Source organism: Chiloscyllium plagiosum, unplaced genomic scaffold, assembly GCF_037043375.1.
Source record: "Chiloscyllium plagiosum isolate Xiang-an unplaced genomic scaffold, Cpla_swu_hap1 HiC_scaffold_32, whole genome shotgun sequence".
Classification (NCBI taxonomy): Eukaryota; Metazoa; Chordata; class Chondrichthyes; order Orectolobiformes; family Hemiscylliidae; genus Chiloscyllium; species Chiloscyllium plagiosum.
In genome coordinates this window covers 52,914,173-52,922,204 of record NW_028270170.1, presented here as the reverse complement: position 1 = coordinate 52,922,204, position 8,032 = coordinate 52,914,173, and positions in this window count along the sequence as shown.

The following is an 8,032-nucleotide window of genomic DNA, read 5'->3' as shown; positions in this document are numbered from 1 at the left end:
TTGTCAGAGGATCTTGTAAATGCCTCGTACTTTCGTATTACTGCGATTGGAATTAAAATCGCTAACTTAGTCCGAGTCCACCACCTCTATTACGGGCATGTAAAAAGCCATCTGTAATCGACTGGCAGATGTCAACTCTCTCAAACCCTGAATTATCATATCTAATCTGGAAAGATAATTTTGTGAAGCTACTAAAGGTTAAATAGTTGTATAATCTGGGGATAAAATGTTTGAAACAGGTGCAGAAAGCAGAGTTATTTAAGTCAGGATCTTTTTAAATTCCTTACCCAATGTTTGAAAACCTCTTCCTAATTGGCCATGTCTATACTCGGCCATGGACCAATTTCAGCTCCAAGATACTTGCCCACATTTCCGGGCTCGATGAACTTTAATATATTGAGTCCAATTAATCCTATTATAAACATGTTATTTTTACAAATAAAATGTAACCCTTTACGTCCAATTCTGTAATCACTCAATTTCTGCTCTATTTTAAGGTTAAATGCCATTCCTTCGTACGTACGACTTACTAATGCAATGATAGTTGTCCCCAGTGGGATTTAAAGGGATTTTTTTTTTTGACCCTCTTAAGTACTCGAAGAGGGTAATAGAGATATTGAAAACAGGTGATAACGAATCTCCCCGCTTTGTACCTTTATTGAAAATGTCAAAAACCTTCTACTATAGTGCTATTAGTATATAAATTTGCTATTATTACTGGCAGAATTCATGAAAGTAATAATCAATTAAGGGTTTCTTTTTCTTGGGTCAGGAAAGTAAAATGTCGCACATTGCTGAAATAACTCCACAAAGGATGGTGTTCTGTCACCGAGTCATCCTTTCTTTGTATGTGGGAAGTCCTTGACACTGATCCAACTCCCTCAGAGCCAGCTCTCTCCAACATGATGTATGACACCCCCTGTTTAATATTTTTCCTTATTACAGTGAGAGACACAAGGTGCACCAAGCTTTATTTGGCTTCCACCACCAGGAGGAAAGGAAACACCCAAGTGGCCAGTGACAAGCAGTTCCCTTCACATCAAAGGGCAGTGCTGTGTGATCAAACAGTGAAGGGGAGGGTAGGGACGAAATCAAAATAGAGTTGGAGGGAGAAATGATGCACTCCACTCCCTGCGGCGCCCACCTCTCCCTGAACAACTCCAGGGTGTTGGTCGACACCGCGTGCTCCTTCTCCAAGGACACCCGGGCCCTAACGTAACCGCGGAAGAGGGGCAGGCAGTCGGCCCTAACAATCCCCTCCACGGCCCGCTGCCTGGACCTGTTGAAGGCCAGTTTGGCCAGGCCCAGGAGCAGACCCACGAGGAGGTCTTCAGACCTGCCCTCCTTCCTCCGTACCGGGTGCCCAAAGATCAGGAGCGTGGGACTGAAGTGCAGACAAAAACAGAGGTTTTTCAGGAAATCAAAAAGGGAGTGCAAACGCCCACACCCAATATACACGGTCCACTCACTCCACAGCGCCACAGAACAAGCAGTTGGGCTGGGAGTCTGTGAACCACCGCAATCTGCGGTTGCAGGGGACTGCTGCGTGCAGCACCCTCCACCCCAGATCCCCGAGAGAAAGGGGGAGGACTCCCGCGTAGAGAGCCCTCCACTGGGGATCCCCACCGCCCGGTGGCAAATGGGCACGCCAAGGCGTGTCCGGACGGTGGATGAGGGAGAAGAGGTGGATTGTGTGCAGCAGCAGTCGGTACAGGGCCGTCCTTTTCACCTCCCTGAACGAAACAAAATTAAAATTTCGGAGGCGGCTCAGGTTGCGGGGCACAGGCTCCTGCGGGAAGTACGGGACCTTGGGGCCAATGTGAAATTCCGTCCGGGCTGGGGTGAGCGCAGACGGGATCCCACCGCACACCTGACCGTCCTCCAACTGGTGCACTGCGTCGGGTCCGAGCACCGCCGTTTTAAGGCGTCGGATGGCGGTGGCCACGTACCGGACGTCTACCGCTGCCCTGCCTGCTATGTCCTGCGGCAGCGTCCAGCCCAGGCCCCCGAGCACGTTCCCGACCCTGGTCACCCTCGCCGCCGCGGCCCTCCCCTCCGACAGCCACTCGAACCCGCGAGTACGGAGGTGCGGATTCCTGAGCAACGGCTCCCTGCCGACAGCCGCTACTCCAGCCGGAGGGTAGGCGCGACGCGATTCGACCATGTTCCAGACAGTGATCAGGTCCTGGTAAAAGACAGGCAGCATCTTGAGGGCGACCTCCAAACCGTCACGGTCGACGAACAGGAGCTGCGTGTCGTAGTTGAGGTTACGCACCTGGCGGAAAAAATACGTCGCCAGGGCGCACCACCTAGGAGGAGGCTCGGCGGAAAGGTATCGCCGCAAGGTCTGAAGGCGGAACGTCGCGACCTGGGTGCGGACGCACACCAGCGACTGACCGCCCTCCTCAATAGGGAGACTCAGAACCTGCGCGGCGACCCAGTGCATCTTTTTGTCCCAGAAGAAATCGACCAACGTTCTCGATGTCAGCGACAAAGCCAGGAGGAGGGACCAAAGTGACCAGCCGGTACCACAGCATGGCGGCCACCAGCTGGTTTATGACCAGCACTCGACTCCTGTAAGATAGCACTCTGAGCAGTCCTGTCCAGCGGCCTAGGCGAGCCGAGACTTTGGCCTCCAGCTCCTGCCAGTTGGCCGGCCAGGATTCCTCAGCCGGGCCGAGGTAGACCCCCAGGTAGAGGAGATGGGTGGTACTCCAGCTGAACCCCCGTAACTCCTCCGGCAGAGAGTCCACCCGCCACGGACCGACCAGTAGTCCGGAACATTTGGCCCAGTTGATCCTGGCGGAAGATGCTGCCGAGTACACGGCCTGGCACTCGCGCATCCTCCCCAGGTCAGCCGGGTCGGTGAAAGTGAGGAGCACGTCGTCGGCGTAGGCCAAGAGGACCACCCCCGTGCCCGCGCCGCGCAGAACCAGCCCCGACAACCTCCTCCGCAAGAGGCGCAGGAAAGGCTCCACGCACAGGGAATACAGCTGGCCGGACAGGGGTCAGCCTTGACGCACTCCTCTCCCGAAGCGAAGGGGCGCCGTCAGGGACCCGTTAACTTTAACCAGACACTCTGCGGCGGCGTACAAAAGTCTGATCCGGGCGACGAACTGCGTCCCGAACCCGAATGCCCGCAGAGTCCCGAGCAGGTACTCGGGATCGACCCTGTCGAACGCCTTCTCCTGGTCGAGAGACAGGAAGGCGCTCGGCAGACCAGCCCGTCGACAGAAATGGATCAGGTCCCGGACCAGGTGGACGTTATCGTGTATCCTCCGGCCCGGGACCGTGTAGGACTGGTCCGGGTGAATCATGTGGGCCAGCACGGAGGCCAGGCCAGAAGACAACACCCTGGTGAAGATTTTGTAATCCGTGCTGAGGAGGGAGACCGGACGCCAGTTCTTCAGAGAACGAAGGCCCCCCTTGGCAGCAGGACGATGACTGCCCTGCGCCAAGAATGGGGCAGCTGTACGGCATTTAGGCACTCCCCCAGGACCTGTGCGTAGTCGCTCCCCAGGACATCCCAGAACGCCCTGAAGAACTCCACAGTCAGCCCGTCCAGCCCCGGGGTTTTGCCCCTCGAGAGCCGGTCGAGGGCGCCGGTCAGCTCCTCTAAGGTGACAGGAGCGTCGAGCCTTCCAGCGTCCTCCGGGCTGAGCTGCGGCAGGTCCTCCCACAGAACTCTGCGAGCATCCTCGCTGGACGGATCCGGAGAGAACAGAGCCGTGTAATAGTTCCGGACGTGGGCCCTGATGCCCTCCGGATCCGAGACGAGGGACCCGTCGTCGGCCAGCAGCACAAGGAGCTGCTGACGGGTGCCACGCCTTTTTTCCAGCGAGTAGAAGAAGGGGGAGCCGCGGTCCAGGTCCTGGAGGAGCTGGATCCGCGACCTCACGTACGCGCCCTGAGCCCCGACGAGCTGCAGGTCCCGGAGCGCGGCCTTCTTCTCTTCGTACGCCCCGCGCAGGGCCGGGTCCGCGTCGGGCTGACCGAGGCGTGACTCCAGGTCGAGCAACTCCCTCTCCAACTCCCCGATCCTGGATTTCCGCTTCTTCGTCGACCCCCTCGCGTACTCCTGACAGAAGACGCGGACGTGAGCCTTGCCCATGTCCCACCATAGCCTCAGGGAGGGGAAGCTTCCCCGCTTCCTTCTCCAGCCGGCCCAGAAACGACGAAACGAGTCCCGGAACCGCTCGTCCTCCAGCAGCAGGTTGTTAAAGTGCCAGTACGCGGAGCCCAGCCTGGCGCCGAACGGAAGGAGTTCCGCCCACACCAGGTGGTGGTCCGAGCACGACACCTGCCGCGTGGAGGCCTTCGGAAAACAGGAGGCGTACGCCCGCGAAACGTACAGGCGGTCGATTCTGGACGCTCCGACCCCAGGCCTCACGAAGGTGAAGGCGATGGAGTCGGGATGGAGATTCCGCCAGACGTCCACCAGGTCGAAGGACTTGACCAAGTCCCCCAACCTCTTCCCCGACGCGCAGCCAGTGCGGGCACCGCCGTGGTCCCTGCCCTCGAGGACGCAGTTAAAATCTCCCCCGAGGACGACGCACTGGCCCTCGTCGATGGAAGCGAGATGAGCGGACACTTCTTCGAAGAAGCTCGTTTGCCTCGGCCCGGCCAGGGGAGCGTAGACGTTCACCAAGTGAAGCACCGCGCCCCCCAGCCGAACCGTCAGGTGAAGCAAACGGCCTGGCACCGGCTCCCTGACCCCCAAGATCTCCGGCTGAAAATGCGGGGCCAACAGGATAGCCACCCCGCCAGATCTGCGGGTGAGGTGACTCATGTAGACCCCCCCTCGCCACTCCAGGAGCCAGGTGGCTTCGTCTCCCGGGGTAGTGTGGGTTTCTTGCAGGAAGCACACCGCATACCTCCCGTCCCGAAGGACCGAGAGGGTCTGGAATCTGCGCTGCGACTCCCTGCTGCCGTTGATGTTGAGGCTGGCTATAGTCGTCTCCATGTCGGAAGCTTTGTGCAACCACCACCAGTACAATTAACAAGCCCGTGTATATATTTACAGGGAGGACGAGGGAGGGGCACTGAAGTCCCTCGCCCTCACCAGGAGTGCCCCCAGGAAGTTCCTGACTCGCTTTCGCTCGTTAATGTCGAGCCCAGGCGCCTGGCGGGCAGCGAGGGCCGACCAGTAAACTTTCTCAAAAGAGCTCCAGCGGTCGAGCGCCAGTTGGGCTCTATCCCGGCGACTCAGAGTTTCCTCGACAAATTCCCGGAGTTCCTCGAGGGGACCGAGGGGGAGATCGGTGGGGGGCACCCGGGACTCAAAAAAGTCACTGCAGACGGAGTCCGCGTCGTCCCCGGTGTCCGCCACCGATCCCAAACCCCCCTCCGGGTGGTCGCCCTCTGTCACCGACCCCTCCCCCACCGAGAGGATGGGGGCTGGTCCGGCGCCGCCAACCGGCCTCAAACCCCCGGCGACCCCACCCCCAGGGTCACCGGCGGTACCTTCCTCGACGCACCCCTTCCCGGAACGCCCCGAGTTCGGGTCGTCGGGCGGCAGAGGCTCGGGGCCCCGCTCCTCTCCCGACACCGGGACGCCTGGCTCCTCGGGGAAAAGGTCATCCCCCAGGAAAAGGTCATCCCCCAGGGCCAAGGCCCCCGGAAAAACAGTCTGGGAGGGAGGAGCGAGGATAACACCCTCCTCCCCTCCACCGCTCGACGACCCAGCAGAGGGTCCTCCGTCGTCGCCCGCACCACGGCCCTCGTGGTCATCGAGGTCCTCCCCAGGGGCCGGAGGAGTCAAGGCAGCAGGAGGCCCTGCTGTAGCCCCCAGGGGTTTGGGCGAGTCGGGCCGCGGTGCGGGACAGTCTAGGGGCACCGTTGGCTCGTCCCCCGGAGAGGGGCAGCACCGCCGGCGCGCTGCAGGAGAGTCCCTCCCCTCCGAGGGCCGGTGCCTCTTCCCCAGAGAGACCGGGGGGGATTTCTGGGCCTTCCCCTCCCCGCCCGCCTCGGTGGTCATGGGGCCCGGGGTCCCTCCCCCCAGCCTTTCCCGGAATACGAATGGCTGGGGGAAGACAGGGGGCGTGGCCAGGGTGGGGAGGGCCAGCCGTGTCACTTCCTTCCCCACCCCCGGTTTATCAGGTGAGGGTGGGCGGGGCAGGGGCCTAGTTCCCTCTCCGGGGCCCGGAGACACGGCCGTTGCAGGAGGCGGAGCAGCGGTGGTTCCCCCCAGTCTAGTGCCAGGGCGTGGCTGGGTTGGGCAGGGCTCGGGCTCGGGGGCCCCCGGGCCAGGTGTTAAAGCCCGAGGGGTTTCTCCATCGGGGTGGGGAGTGGGTGTAGTGTCATTGGGGTCAGGGTCAGGTACAGGTTCGGGGGTTTGAGGGTCAGGGGTCCCGCGCCGGGGCGACGCTGGCACGGCCGCAGGGGCATTGTCGTGCCGGGGCGGGGTAGGTCGTGGGCTAGGTTCCGGGGAAGGGGATAGGGTGGTCTCCCCATGGGCGGGCTTGACGCGTCGCGTCTTTCTCTGCGCCTTCTGGCCTGCCGGACGCTCACCCCCCTCCCTGCCAGAGGCTGGAGCATTGGGAGCCTCTGGCTTAGCCTCCGGTGCCGGGGCCTGTGGTGTTGACTTCGGGGGAGGGGGAGTGGGTGCGGCGGCACCACCGTCAGCCATTGGTGTGGGCTGGGCGGCTTTCTGGGCGGGGCAGTTTTTTCGTATGTGCCCTACCTCGCGGCACAGGTGGCACCGCACGCCGTCCGCCGTCCAGAAGGCGCGATAGGCCGCGCCCTCATGGAGGACAGTAAATGAGCCCTCGGTGACCTCCTCCCGGGCCAGGCAAATGAACACCTGGCGCCGGAAGGAGTAAACGTGTCGGAGGGCAGGGTCCTTCAGACCGAGCAGGAGCGGCTGGACCCCTGACCGGATCTCCCCCAGGGTGTTGAGGTGGGGGAGGAGGAGCTCGCTGGCAATGAAGGGCGGGACGTTAGAGATCACGACCCTCTGGGCCGTAACCTCCAGAGGGTCGACGGGCAAATGTGTCCCGCCCACAGCGAGCCCCCTCTCCACGGCCAGGTGGACCGCCTGCTCGGTCCTCAGGAAAAATACGGCCTTCCCGTACATGCGGGCCGCAGCGACGATGGCCAGTGGGCCGACCACACTAGCCATGGCCTTGCTGCAGGCCTCGATGGTCATGTTGGGGTGGGGATAGGCCTTGACCCCCAGGCGTTTGGTCAGGTGCCTGAAGGGGGTCGACGTCGCAGCCGGGGTTGTGGGAGCCGGGCCCAAGGCAGCGGCTACCCCGGCGTAGGTGCGGCTGGGCCCGGCGACTTTGGGGCTCGCCATATTCTGCCGCTTTGTACTTCGGCCCCAGGCAGCGGTGGAGGTGGGCCCCTGGTAGCAGCAGTGGTGGAGGGGCCCGAGGCGAGTCGCCAGAGGCAAGTCCCAGGCAGCGACAGCGGTGGCAGAAGCGGACCTCGGGCGAGTCCAAGGTAAGCCCTCGGTCGCAGTGGTGGGGGCAGACCTGTTGGGGAGAGTCCCCGAGGCAAGTCCCAGGCAGTAGTGGTGGAGATGGGCCCAAGGCGAGTCCCAGGCAGCAGCGGTGGAGGCAGGCCTCTGGCGAGTCCTGGGAAGTCCCCTCGGTTGCAGTGGTGGGGGCAGACCTGTTGGAGAGAGTCCCCAAGGCAAGTCCCAGGCAGCCCCAAGCCGAGTCCCAGGCAGCAGTTGCGGAGGCAGGCCTCAGACCACAGCAGCAGCGGTGGAGGTCCCGCGAGGGGCCCCAAGGCAAGTCCCAGACTGTATTGGAGGCAGGCCCCAAGCAGCAACAGCCGAGACAGGTCCGGGCAGAGCCCCAGAGACCTGCGGTGGCGAGGCCTAGGCCGCAGCTCCAAGACCAGGAGCCAGACCAAAAAGGCTCCCACCTCCTGCCTTTCTCCTTCTCCTTCTTCTTCTTCTTCTTCTTCTTCTTCTTCTCCTCCTCCTTTCTCCCTTCCTGTGTGAGGCAATAGCAGAGGAGAGTCCCAGCACACAGACAGTCACTCACTCCCGCCGGCGTGCTGCAGGAGAGTCCCTCCCCTCCAA